This window comes from Berghia stephanieae, chromosome 1 (genome assembly GCF_034508935.2).
Source record: "Berghia stephanieae isolate SIO BIC M18660-M18661 chromosome 1, UCSD_Bste_1.3, whole genome shotgun sequence".
Lineage (NCBI taxonomy): Eukaryota > Metazoa > Mollusca > Gastropoda > Nudibranchia > Aeolidiidae > Berghia > Berghia stephanieae.
Genome location: NC_088360.1, coordinates 48,304,809 through 48,320,255, shown reverse-complemented (window position 1 = coordinate 48,320,255; position 15,447 = coordinate 48,304,809). Strand labels below are relative to the sequence as shown.

Genomic DNA, 15,447 nt, shown 5'->3' with positions numbered 1-15,447 from the left:
AGTTACATTTTATATTGTCAAAATAACAAATAGTCTAAACAATAGAGAATCAAAACTCTGAATTGTTACGAATTGTTATGTGAAAAAAATTTCCTTCATAACTTCCCGAATTCGCGGATCGAGTTTACACAGTTCATTCTGACTTAATTGAACGATAGTTTCCCACGGTCAAATTATAGCAACAGATGATGATGACGACGACGGCGGCAGTGTGCTTATACCTGCTAATGCTTACTTATAATATTACTTACCTGCCTAGGGATGAGCTAAGGTGAGCTTTGAGAAGGTAAGACGAAGAATGATAAAAAGGAAAGAAAATTGGCAACAGACTTACTCACTGTCACATGATGGTAAAAATTGAGGGGTTCCCACGGTAGAATCGAGGTTGTTTTGCACGATATATCGCCATATACATTGATAAAAGATACTGAGATTTTTCTTCTTCTGATTTCTCTATTTTCATTTTAACCAGTTAATTGCCGCATTCTGGAAAGACAGGTATTAAACAATTTTTAGCCAGAAAACTCGTCCTTCAAATATCGATCGATTTAAATGACCTTCATCTTGGCAAAAATTCTAAAAACCTGGGACCTCGCGAGGTCCACGTTTGAGAGTTTTTGTTAAGATAAGGATCATTTAAATCGATCGATCTTTGAAGGACGAGTTTTCTGGCCAAATTTTTAAATACACGACTTTCTAGAGTACGGCAGTTAACTGGTTAAACAACTTCTATTCCAGCAGCTTCCTCGGCAAGTCTAGCTGTATTTGTTGTAATATGTTCTCTTTATTTTTTCTATAAAAAACGGTTATTATTCTCTCTCTCTCTCTCTCTCTCTCTCTCCTCTCTCTCTCTCTCTCTCTCTCTTTCTTTTTTTAAAAATCTCTTTCGCTCTCTCTCTCTCTCTCTCTCTCTCTCTCTCTCTCTCTCTCTCTCTCTCTCTCTCTTTCTTTTTTTTTTTTTAAATCTCTTTCGCTCTCTCGCTCTCTCTCTCTCTCTCTCTCTCTCTCTCTCTCTCTCTCTCTCTCTTTTTCTTCTTTAAATCTCTTTCGCTCTCTCTCTCTCTCTCTTTATCTAGCTCCCTCTCTCCCCTCTCTCTTTCTCCCTCCCTCTGTGCCTCTCTTTATCTCTCTCTCTGTGCCCCTCTTTACCCCCCCCCCTCTCTCTCACTTTATCTCTCTTCCTTTCCCTATCTCTCTCTCTCTCTTTCTTCCTCTCGATGTGTCTCTCTTTATCCCTCTCTCTCTGTACATCCTCTTTACATCTCTCTATCTCTATATTTCTCTCTCTCTCTCTCTCTCTATCTATCTATCTATCTATATATCTATCTATATATCTATATATCTATATCTATATATATATATATATATATATATATATATATATATATATATATATATATATTTATATATATATGTATATATCTAACTGATGTAAAATGAACGAATTTTGAAAACATAACTGCCATCTACATGTTACCTGTTATTCATAATATACAGTAACATAATTCTCCTTACATTTTTTGTCTGTATTAAAATATTTATAGGATGTCTATAGTTCCGTTTCTTTGTCTTATATGTCTATCTTTAAAATGGTTCTATGTCGACGTGCAATTATTTGCAGGTCTGATAACCCAGTTCCTAATGGGCTCATTGTTGTAATGGAAATCTCAAAAAAATAAAAATAAATGACGCAAAATATTGTCCATTAAAACTATGCTAAACTAGCCCCATAAGTAGGTTCGGCTGTCAGACCTGCATATGTGTACGCGTCAGTCTATGTAAAAAGGTCATAGAAGTCGTACGAGTAAGTGAAGAGAGGGCAAAGTCATACTAAATTCGAGACGTATTACAATCCACTAAATCCGTTTTTAAAAAATCACTAACAAATATTATGTACTTACATGACCTGATAACGTATATACAGAGATAGGATTTTGGCACATTTATGTCTTCAAATTACAAGAACATCTTCTTTATCGATGCACTTTGTTATTAGGAGATATAGACAGACTTTGTCCACCGCAATGTATGACACGATAATATGAAGCTAATTCTACTGTAATATTTTTGTGAGCCTGTCTCTTTATTTCTAAATATTTTATTTGCAATTTTCAGATTGGAGAATCCTATGGACACTAACTCTCTTTTTTTTGTGCGGCTATTTCCTGGTTTTGGGTTATGACACTCGCCTTCGGATCGATAGGTCCAGAGTTCGAGTCTCTCTCTCTGAGCGGCGCATAGTTGAGTGCTTGGAAATGGTTCTTTATTCATATTCTCTCACCGTAGACAGGCAGGCGTAAAAAGGGTAAAATGGCCGTTATCAGCGTTATCTCTGTCAGAAAATTTAAATTATCGCATAACAGACCCCTTGCCTTGTCCTACTTGATAAATGTTGCTGTTGTCCAGGACTCTTTATAAAGCTCTTTGAGCGCACAATTTAGTGGGTATCGCGCTATATTTTAAATCACGCTCAAATGCTCTAGTTTCCAAAGTTCATCAAAAGGGCTTTATATCTTTGCCTAATCATAATGACACACAACACAAAGATGACTTTTTGTCGTGATTTCATCTGAGATTGTTAGTTAACAAGTTAACTGCCGTACTCTGGAACAACGCGTATCGAAAAATTTGTTCAGAAAACTCCTCATTCAATTATCTATTTAAATGACCCGCATCTTGACAAAAACTCTCAATTCTGGGCCCTACACGAAAGGAACCGATTTCGAATACCCGCTACGTTGTGTGGCCTTGAGCAAGTGACCTCGCCCTAGCTCAGTTTGCGGCGCTGCACTGCGGCTGACGCCTGGGTTATTCCAGTCTTCCCTTGGAATAGACCCTAGAGACATATTTCCCCTATGGAATGAATAAAGGGAAATTTATCTATTTTTATTTTTTATTTGAAGGAAGAGTTTTCTGGCCAAATTTTTTAATACGTATCTTTCCAGGGTATGACAGGTAAGTAGATAAAGCTGGATTCGGCTTTATTCGACAGGTAACCTCACAGCAGGGGAATTGTCTGGGCATTCCATTCAGAACGATTTTGCAGCCAATGGTCACCTGTGATCTCATTAATTATTTGACCAGTCACCACTCTCAAAACGCATCGTTGATATAGAACCAAGGCATGGAATCTTCTAAAGACCAACAATTACCACATCAAAGGAATGCAAGTAATGCTTCGGCTTACTAACCTACCCAACCTGGTTCAGGTTGAAAACAAAAACTACAGCCGATAAATCCAGCTCAAATTGCTGTATAATTAAGTATACCTATTACTCAATTAACTGACTTATCAATTAAGTATAATCTGTAATTGCTAGCGGCTCTGGTGCTTCACTTTGATAACCATACACGCTACGAAAAAAACCCCATATTTAAAAGTTTGGCCCGAAAACTCGCCCTTCAAATATCGATCGATTTAAATGAGTCTCATCTTGGCAAACACTCTCAAACCCGGGACTTCTGCAAAGTCCCGGGTTTGAGAGTTTTTGCCAAGATGAGAGTTATTTAAATCGATCGATATTTTAAGGACGAGTTTTCTGGCCAAAATATTAAATACGAGTTTTTCCAGAGTACGACAGAACGGCGCAGTCTTATACCTGAATGAAGTCAGCATGGTTTCTATGATAGGACTTAATGCCTTACCATGATGTACACGTTAGGCGTCGCAGTTTGGGTAATTTTTAAGGTGTTTTAACTTGTCTTTGATGAAAGCTCTCCATTCGTAACTAATTTTTGCGTAACATCTCAAATTTTCCAGCTCTTTCAATGATTTCAATTGCGTATTTATTGTCATTTTAGTTTTCAAAAAATTCGTTGTTGATTGTAGTGGGAAATGTTAATGTCGTCCTTCAGACTCTTTTCATTTTATTCTGCTTTTTGATAATTGTGATTTCTTTATGTTTTCTCTTTAAAATGTCCAAATCCGAATAGTATTCATCCCTTTCTATTATAATATGGTTTGGAATAGATAGCGGTGTTTTCTATATCTAAGGGGTTCCGACAACCAAGTTGGTAGAGCAGTCGCCTCACAAATAACTAATAAAGTTCCCGGATGAATTAGAGATTTTTAAAACTACTATTCCACTTACCCTTATCTACCCAGCAGTAACAGGGTAGCCGTGTCTGTTAGATCAGGCAGAAAACTCTTGCTAGATTAGCGTCCAGTCTAAATGGTAACATGTTATTACTGTTGACTGATTAACACTACAGAAACCGAGATAAATTCCGCTCCATGGGACTTATCAAAATCAACTCGGTTTCTTAAATCGTTGTGAAGAGGTTTTGAAATATATGGGGCAGAGTTGCCTACTTGATATTTCAAAAATTCGTAGTTTCCAAAAGAAAAAAAAGATAAAGTCACTTTAAATAGTTTTATGAATAAATAATTTGCCTTCAATAAGATAAAAAAATGCTCATAAGTCCTAAATATAGTCTCTGAGCATTAAACTTTCCTTTTCAACAAGATCTATTGAATCAAAAGGGGCGAATGCAGTTCTCGAGTTGGAGCCAAAAATTCGTATTTCTACGAATTTTTCGTAGTACTCGGCAGGTATATGGTAGCAAAGGCAGATCCCCAATCTCCTAGATTAAATAAAACTCGACTAGACTGTCCTGTGATTTTACAATTTAAACATTTTTTAAAGAGATCACAATGCGATTGCAAAATTAAGCTGAATGGAGATTTTAAAAAGATATGAGAAGGTTCAACATTACTGTGAAATTTCAGATTTCACTCTGGTCGTATATTAAACTAAAGGTAGATATATGATATATTCATTTAGTTTGATCCGTGGTAAATACATTTCACCACCTACCTAGATCATAATAATAAATCTATTACACCTCAGAGTACGGCGTCACCCATCTGAAACAACTAATTTAACTACATCAAAAGACTCATCCCTCTTCATTCCTGCAACAAGGAACCGGAAGTACGCCGTGAGTCAATCAACAGGTTTTGTCAGACGGCGCATGCGCATGTAAATACTATCAAGTGTAGGATACCGTTCCTTTCCGCATCCTTAAATTGATTAATTACTATCAACTAGTTGATGAGATATAATCATTACCTTCTTCTCATGCACACCCTAGGACGATTGGCACCCATGCTGACGTAGTGGTGATCGTCATCACCATTATCATCATCACTTATCATCATCTCCCCTATCCTGCTGCGACCACAACATGCACTCACAATACGACCACTTTCCTGTTGATGGGTTTATTTACTACTACTCGGCCTTTGATCCGTTGATGATTGAAACATAAAAGCAACAACAGGTCTGAATAATTTGATGTTAACAGGAATGCTCATTTACAATATTATACCTCATAACGCTACTTTGAATCGTAGGATATATTATTTGTTCAAAGTTCAGTTACTCTACAGTTCGTTAATGGCCCAGTTAGACTAAGGGTCGTTAAGAGCCACAATGTTCAAGACATAGACACAATAGGCTATATGGTCTAGTGGTATGACCACTCGCTTTCGGATCAGAAGGTCCTGGGTTCGATCCTCACTCGGCGCATAGTTGAGTCCTTGGAAAAAGGCTCTTTACTCATATTCTCTCATCGTACTCAGGTGTAAATGAGTACCTGGGGGTCAGAAAAATATATCTCTACTTCACCCAGGATCTATCTGGGTTCTTTTGTGCGAGAAGCTCATGATGTATCAAATGAGTTATAACAGTCGAAAACGGTAGTGGCTGCCCGAAGCCGGTGATCGTGGAAATACTAACGAAAGAGTGAAAATGGAGAGGCTTCATATGGGAACAATGCAGACAATGGACGTTTCGGGTACAAACCCTTTGACAGCACAACAGTACACAAATTAATGTGGAAAACAAATAAAATAAAATGCAAAATAACTTGTATCGTCTGTACTCAATGGTGGTTGCAGTATTCTGTACTCAATGGCCGTTGAAGTATTCATACTGCAACCACCATTGAGTACAGACGATACAAGTAATTTTGCATTTTATTTTATTTGTTTTCCACGTTAGTTCGTGTATTGTTGTGCTGACGAAGGGTTTGTACCCGAAACGTCCATTGTCTGTTTTGTTCCCATACGAAGCTCCATTTTCATTCTTTCGTTAACATTGATATAACACCAGCTTATGTGATCTAGCCTTATGTACGTTTTCGTTCCGATTCCGTAGCGTGTCTGGCACGAGCCATTTGTTATGTCTAGGTTATTAAATACAACAAACTAGGAAGTTTTACAACTAGTTGGGGGTAGTGTTTGATGTGACATATTGTTGTGCCTGACGTTATATGTGCATGTTTGTATGTTTATGTGTGTGTAAGTGAGTAAATGTGTGCATGTGTGTGTGTGTATGTGTGTGTGTTTGAGGTACTTGCGTTAGTGCAAGGGGATCTTTGGTACTAAATGTTCAAAATCTTTTGCACAGTTTGTCTTCGTCGTAGAGTCTCAGTTATTATCAACAAGTGCACACACTTATTCATTAGATTAAAGTTCATTCTTGAAGGTGCATGTTGATTTTGATCTTAACCGAGTTTAAATGGGGGAAAGCAAACAATACGACCTGTTCCGCAATGTAAACAAACCGAAGTCCAAGACACAGCCCGTGTTCTCCTTATCGGTAAGTTGTGTGATCTATATAGGTATTCCGACTGTACTTCAACTTCAAGGTCACAAAGACTAAAAAGAATTGGTGCCTTAAAAACAAACAAACACACACTCACACACACACACACACACACACACACACACACACACACACACACACACACAAGCGATTACAGAATAAAATACAAAATAACAAAAACAAAAACAATTAAAAAGCAAAAAAAAAAAAAAAAAAAAAATATATATAAAAATTTAAAAAAAAAAGAAAGAAAAAGGAAAATGAAAAAGAGACAACAACCTTTGACTTGCTTGGCAAAACTAGATTTGCACCAGATTCTCCTTTTACCTGCAAGTTGACTGATCAAACAATGGCGCTCTCTCTCTCTCTCTCTCTCTCTCTCTCTCTCTCTCTCTCGCTCTCTCTCTCTCTCTCTCTCTCTCTCTCTCTCTCTCTCTCTCTCTCTCTCTCTGTCTCTCGATCTCTGGAAATAGGTCCCCATAGTGAAGTTGGTAGAAAAGTCACTCCACAACAAACGGCCAAGCATTCATATCGGGTACACCGAGTAGTTAAAAAAACAACAACAAAAAAACCAAAAACAAAAAAAAAACAAACCCCAAAACAACAAAAACAAACAAACAAACAAAAACCAATACAAAACAATAACAAAACAGTCTGTCCACTGTGCAATTATTGTCTGGCTGGTTATGTTTGATTTGACAGAAAGACTATCACATTCGTAGAATAGCAAGCAATTTGTTATACTCTGTTTATTGTTACTTAAACTGGGACGAACTCTGGCTTCTTATGGGCCTAGTTTAACATTGGCTAATATTCTGCGTTATATTTTTAGATTTCCATTACAACAAAGAGCCCATAAAGAATTGGTTATCAGACCTACAAATAAGTCCATGTCGTGTCGAACCCATTCCAATGACCTTACTCATTTGAATGGGTAGTAAAGAATCTCACATAGTGGATACCATGCAATTCTAACATGCCTATCAACAGATAATGAACGTAAATTTTTATCCAAACAAAAATTCACATAGTTTCATAAAAAAAGTTATCTTTTCTCTTAAATTATCATTCTCTACTCGATCCTCCCCCTCCCCCACCCCACCGCCTCTACCCCCCCCCCCCCTCTCTCTCGCTAATCCCATTTTTATAATGACCCCTCTCATTTGCCCGGCACCATGTCATGACAAGCAAGTAATTTTTTAAAAAAAATCTTTATTTAATCATTGAAAAAAAGAAAGAAAGAAAGAAAAAAGATAATACAGGAATATCGAATCGAATTATCACGATCTTGACCGAGAGACTCGTTAAAAAACATCCCGAAAACAGTGACAAGGACTATTAATAAAGTCCAATCTTGACACGATTATCACACGGAGGAGCTGAAGGAGACAAATATCATTACGGCTGTATCCGATTTCTCCTGTCCATTTCTCGGAGGCCCCCAGGGAGCTCGTTATGCTCTTGTTTATTTCCCCTTTGGAGAGTGGTGCTGATGGTTGGGAGAGGGCTATAGGGGAGAAAAAGAAAAATAAAGCAAAGAAATTAACATGAGATTCCTGGTTTAACAAAATAAAGAACAAAAAGAGACAATAAAAATAACAGAAAAAAGCAAAACAATCCCCCCCAAAAACAAAACAAAACAAAACTAAAAACAAACAAACAAACAAAAAAAAAAAACAAAACAAACACACACACACACACACACACACACACACACACACAAACAACTACAGCAAGACAAAGCAAAAACAAACAAACAAAGCAACAGAACAAACCAGAAATAAAACCTCACAAAAAAGAGACAAACAAGAAAAAAAGAAAAAATACAACAAACAAAAACGAAAACAAAAAGCCCTGAACAAAAACCCACAACGGTTTATTAACCAAAAAAAAAAAAAAAAGAAAAGAAACAACAAAGAGACCAACCTGATGAAAAAAAAAAAGAATTAAAAAAACACCTCTCCTCACAACCTTCCCCCACCCCTCTCAAAAAAAACAAAACAAAAAAAAACCAAAAAAAAAACAACAAAACAAACAAAAACAACAACACCCCCCCCCCCAAAACAAAAAAACAAAAAAAACAAAAACAAACGAACCAAAAAAAGACCCCCTAAAACAAAACACATTTTCAAATCGCCCCCCCCCCCAAAAAAAAAAGAAGAAAAACAACAACAAATAAACAAAAAACAAACAAACATAAAAACAAACATACAGAAAAAAAATACCCAACGAAAATTGAAAACATCTTTTCTAAATTTCTCACTGTGGTGAGTATGATCTATGATATGACAAACGAAAAATTGGTTGGCCTGTTTGTGGTTGATATGTATCATAATTTTTGACAGATTGGAAAACCTTTATCATTTTGTTATTTCCAATTCTTCCAATTCTTGATGTCGTGTACTGTCATGACCTATCACAAGTAGGTCCTACTGGAGAGGGCATTCAAAGAATATATGACATTTCAAGTCATCAAAATGTTATTCAAAAAATGTTTTAATAAGCCCAACAAAACAACAACAAACAAGTTCACATTTCCACGCGGTTTTGTATGAATAATGAGACAAATATTAGAATTCTTGTTGTTTTGAAGATGACAAACTATGTGTTGTTCATGAGTTAAAAATAAAACCTTTGGAAAATGTATTTAAATAGTCGAGTTGATAAAGTAAAAAGAAAAATAATCAGAAATTTAAAATAATAATAATAATAATAATAATAATAATAATAATAATAATAATAATAATAATAATAATAATAATAATAATAATAATAACAATAATAATAATAATATTAATAATAATAATGATGATGATAATAATAATAAAATAATAATAATAATAATAATAATAATAATAATAATAATTATAATAATAATAATAATATTAATAATAATAATAATGATGATAATAATGATAATAATAATAAAAATAATAATAATAATAATAATAATAATAATAATAATAATAATAATAATAATAATAATAATAAATAATAATAATAATAATAATAATAATAATAATAATAATAATAATAATAATAAATAATAATAATAATAATAATAATAATAATAATAATAATAATAATGATAATAACAAGAGTAGAATGAAGTTTAAAATCAAGAGATTATAGATTAATTATGACAGACAAAAATTGTCACATCCTAATACTCTTCAACAGTCGCAACGTCACTTCCTTCCTTATGACGCATGATAACTTAGTAGCACTGGCTCTAAACGGTAGGAACATTGGCGGACGCCGTATGAAATATTTCTCCGGCGAGCATAAAAGCGTTTCCAGAGGAAAAAAAACCCCACAAATTTGATCATGTTTTGACTTTTACACATTCTGATCACAAGGCATATGAAAAGGGAATGAAAAGTTCTAGCCAGCATGAAGAATAAAAAGTAATTATTTTCTTTGTTTAGAACCAAGATGGCCGCCGTTGCCGGAAGGCATGACATCAGACTACTGAATCCAATTCTTTTTAAAAATCTTGATATTATATATATATATATATATATATATATATATATATATATATATATATATATATGTGTGTGTGTGTGTGTGTGTGTGGTGTGCTGAGAAGCTCACAACATAGTCATCCGGAAGTATAACGGATCAACACACAAAACTATGTGTAACCTTGAACTTGTATAATCTATATAATACAGTTAAGTGAGAATTACTCATAAACGTGGATGGTAAAAAAAAAAAAGGAAAAAAAAGCAAAAGAAAAAGAAAAGAAAGAACCCCCCCCCCCCCCAAAAAAAAAAAAAACAAAAAAAAAAACAAAACCCAACAAAAAAAAAAAAAAAAAAAAAAAAAAAAAAAAAAAAAAAAAACAAAGACCCGAGTGATGTCAACTATACAATCTTGTTCTTCTTTCAGGCAGATCGTTTTTCGGCCTAAAATGACTCATTCTTCATATTATGTAAACAAATATATTCAATTCTTATCACTTTATCGTCATACAAATAAGCATTTAATCATTAATTATCAATGAAAGCAATTCTAATTATTTCATACTTCCTAGGAATTTATTATCTAATTATCGTTTGTTTTTCATTCTTTTGGTTTTCACATTCTGACAGCTCTAATCACACTTTTAGATCACGACAACTTCTCCAATCATTTACATTTAGCTACATACACGAGAAAGGCATTCTAAATATCCAAAATCATTTGATAATTGTGAAAAATGAACTACGGGAATTTCTGTGTTGATATAATATGATATCTTGAATCAATAACAGAAATAGATTGGATTAGGTCAGACGTGCACTTATTTGCAGGTCTGATAACCCAATTCATTAAGGGCTCATTGCTGTAATGGACATTTTAGATAGAATGATATGCGAATTAACATCAAATTTTTAAATGCAGACAATAAATATTTGAATTTGAATTTGAATTTGAATTTGAATTTAATTGAATTGAATTTACTTTCCGTGTTGAAATCACTTTTGTAATGAGATAAATAACAGCGACAATAACAACAGATAACTTACAGGCTAAACGATGAAACAAAACAAAAGCTTACCCAAAAAAAAAAAAAAACCAACAAAAAAAAAAAAAAAAACAACCCAAAAAAAACAAAAAAACAAAAACAAAAACAAAAAACAAAACAAACACATAAGGAGAAGAAAAAGAGAAAAAGAACTCAAAGCAAACGATTATAAAATAAACAGACAACAAATAAATAAAATAAAAAACAAGCAAAGCAAAACAAGACAAATCAGTACAAAACAAACAGAAAAGAAAAAAAAATCTAATCAAAAAAGAAAAAAGAAAAAGAAAAAACCCGAAACCCCCTAACCCCATTATAAATCTGATCATGGTTTGACTTTTACACATTCTTATCACAAGACATATGAAAAGTTCTAGCTAGCATGAAGAATAAAAATTACCGATTTTCTTTGTTTACAACGACGATGGCCGCCGTTGCTGGGCGACGTGACATCAGACTATTGAACCCAATTCTTGTGAACTTAAAACGAAACTCCGTTCACTGTTCTTATAAACTGAAAGCAGAGCTCCGTTCACTGTTCGTATGAGCTGGAAGCAATGCTTCGTTCACTGTTCTTATAAACTGAAAGCAAAGCTTCGTTCACTGTTCTTATAAACTGAAAGCAAAGCTTCGTTCACTGTTCTTTTAGAAATGAAATCAAAGCTCAGTTGACTTTAGAAATGGGCAAATTCTAGTATGCATTTAGAGACCCACATTTTGTGTCACTTTTGAGACGTCATATCTTGAAACAAAAGAAAGCGATGTTGCGCGTGGTCATTGATTAATTAATTGGATGACAAAATTCTGAGCCTAATATTGTGTCATTGAGAAAATTCTTTGAGATACATTACCTCACTCTACTTAAGTGTAGCGGAGTAGCTACCTGGTATCAGCAGTGGCCATTAAACTCTAAACCACACTATAATACATATATGGAAATAACGCCAGTGATTTTCTATTTTTATCCAAAATCTAAACTGAACTTTCTTTACTTCCATATAAAAGCAAAATTTCAAACACGTCATGATTTTTTTAAAATACATAAATTAAATGTTTAATTAAAAAACAAAACAAGAAAAAACAAAACAAAACAAAACGAAAACAAAACAAAAGTAAAACAACGACAAAAAACCCCAACAAAAACACAACAAAATAACAACAAAAAAACCCCCCAAATAAATCAAAACAAATGAACGAACAACAGCATTTTAAAATTTCCATATTAGGGCAAAATGCAAACATGTCTTGTAATAATCAATCAAAACAAGACGAGAACAAATATATATAAGATTATAATCTAAAATATGCATGTTGGCTTATCTAACATAAATTCACGAAAAGTAAAATGATTTTTTAAATTATATATAACGAACAAAACAAATTATGCTATTTGATGGCGATGTTATAGTAGATCAATGTCAATGTTCTTTGTGTTGACGATGGATTACAACAATTATGATAAAAATAACAGTGAGTTATTTATAGCCTACATGGACTTTCCAACGTTAGTAACAATAAATGAGGATGATGATGATGATGATAGTTATAACGATAATAATGTTAATAATAATAAAAACAATGATACTAAAAATAATAATTATGATAGCAATAATAATGATAATGATAATAATAATAACAATAATAAATAATAAATAATAAATAATAATAATAATAATAATAATAATAATAATAATAATAAAAACAACAAGAACAACAACAATAATAATAATAATAGTAATAATAATGTAATAATAATAATAATAATAATAATAATAATAATAATAATAATAATAATAATAATAATAATAATAATAATAATAATATAATAATAATAATAATAATAATAATAATAATAATAATAATAATAATAATAATAATAATAATAATAATAATAATAAAATAATAATAATAACAATAAAAGCAGCAATTATTATTATTGTAAGATTACCAGAAGTTTTCTTCTGCACTGGAGTTCTCTGATTATACAAATGTCTCAAAATGTTTGAGGCATCTACTGCCCGATAGCAAAGGATCTTGGTTATAGCATCTCAGCATTAGTGACAATGAAAAAGTACACTTAAAAGATTTAAAAACAAAAAAACAAAAACAAAAAAAAACAATAAAAAAAACAACCCCCCCCCCAAATAAAATACACCAAAAAAGAAAAAAAAAAAAAACACAAAAGAAAATCAAGACAAAAACCCCCCAAAATAAATAAAATAAAATAAATAAATAAAGCAAAAAGACAAACAAACAAATAAACCCCCAACAAACAACAACAACGGCCCTAACCCACCGGAAAGGAGATAATAATAATAAAAGTCATTTGTATAGGGCCTATTTCAATTACTGTGAAGGAGACAAACAAAAATAAAACGAAAACAAGCAAAACAAAAAGTAACAACAACAACAAATATATATATATATATATATATATATATATATATATATATATATATATATATATATATATATATATATAGGTACCCCAAAAAACAGCAACAGTAAAAAAAAAATAAACCCGAATAAAAACCACAACGATAATAACTACAATAAAAAAACAACAACAAAAAACAAAACAAAAAAAAAAACAAAACAAAACAAACAAACAAAGAACCCCCCAAAAAACAACCCAAAAACAAAAACAAAACAAAACAGCAAAAGTCCGATTCAAACAAAACAGAAAAAAAAATCAAACAAACAAACCCGAAATGTACCTGCATATCTGAGTTGATGATAGATTAACTTCTGCGATTCCTATTTAAAACATGCGCATATTACTCGTATTATCAATCTCGTATAAGGACTTAAGTTCCATCGCAAGCTGATAAAAGTTGATCTTTTTTTGGTTTGTTTGTTTACGTGTGTGGGAGAGCTTGTTGATTACCATTTATTTGTCTCAGCTTAATCTTGGATTGAATCATACATTCACGAATTTCGTTTTCGCACGTAGCCAAATGTAAACCAAATATCGTAATCATTCTCCGATCATGCCAACCAACGTATATCGATCAGGACTGTGGATGAATTGCCAAAAAAAAAAGATAAATGAAATGATCAATGCCATATCATTCAATTTGTAATATATCGCAGAAGACAAGGGATTGGGGGAGGGGCGGGGAGGGGGGGGGGGGGGGAAGGGTCGTAAACATAACATGTCAAAACATACCATAATACGGGTTGCTTTGGTCAAAGGTCATTGAATACCCAGTGAATAAATGAAAGATTCAGGTAAACAATTCCCTGATATGATCATCATTATATCATAAGCAATCACAAATATGATATCGATTGAAAACTTATTCATCAAATTCGTATTTTAAGGCGTGGATCTCCCTGTCAATTGCATTTTTCGAATGATTTAGAATTTATATCCATTTTTGTAATTTTGGTTATAAATTTCAAACTGAAATATTTAGTATCTTGAGTATAGTAGTAATAGTACATTGAAAAGTCTCTTGTTATCAGAATCCAAACGCCTTATATCACCCCTGTCACTGTCATATAATATAACCATTTTTATCTTTCCATTCAAACTTTGCCCCTTGTTAATTTGATTGGCTGAAAAGAATTTTCAAACGCATCAAGGCTTTACAGTGAAGTCAACTTGCGCGCGCCATTCGCTTATCTTTTGCGTTTTACTTTTAAGGAATAATCAAAACAATCCCTGAATCTAATGTAGAAGCGTTACGCGCAATTGCTTCTTGTTGTCTTTGTGTTTATACTAGCGTTATTAAATTATCATAATACATATTATAACTAAATATAAAATGTTATGCTCATTTATATGCAGTGTATTTCAACCATTTCATTTCGTCATGTTTGATACGCTTAGCGATGCTTTGATTATTCCTCTAGCAGGTCATATTAATTTGTAGAACCAAATTTCCATTCCATACGATACAAGTCGCCTGATGGACGCACTTTTTTGTACAAGTAAACTCAATATATTTGACAGTTCTTGTAGGCATGCATGCATCCAATGGGTCAAGTGGGCATTATATTGACCAACCCAAAGGACACAATGTCGCAGGAACAAAATTTGCTTTATTGCCATCCATTCGATAACTGATCACGGTGATTTTATTTTTAAAATCTTTCCTTTTAAAATTTTGGCCAGAAATAGTTTACTTCAAATGTCAATTGATGAATGTGATCCTTAACATATCAAAAAGTCTCAAACTTGTGAAGTTTTACATTTAAAGTCATTTAATCAATTTTGAAGGAAAACTTTTTTTCCAAAATTTATTTTTAAAATGCTTTTCTCCGAGTATGACAGGGCCATGAGGCTGTGCTGAAAGGTCGATTTTTTGACATTTGCCA

The 15,447-nt window shown here is 32.9% G+C and overlaps 1 long non-coding RNA gene across 4 annotated transcripts in view; it reads right to left on the bottom strand.

The window, feature by feature from the left end:
* Positions 1-7,681: 7,681 nt before the first annotated feature.
* LOC144964106 (uncharacterized) overlaps positions 7,682-15,447 on the bottom strand; it is a 23,334-nt gene continuing 15,568 nt past the window's right edge. For 2 of the 4 annotated variants that reach the window (XR_013643747.1, XR_013643745.1), the window contains exons 3-4: positions 14,012-14,141; positions 7,682-8,118 (exon numbers count right to left, since the gene is read on the bottom strand). This is a non-coding gene — a long non-coding RNA (uncharacterized LOC144964106). The remainder of the gene's footprint in view (positions 8,119-14,011; positions 14,142-15,447) is intronic. The other 2 variants (XR_013643749.1, XR_013643750.1) reach the window with 2 other exon arrangements.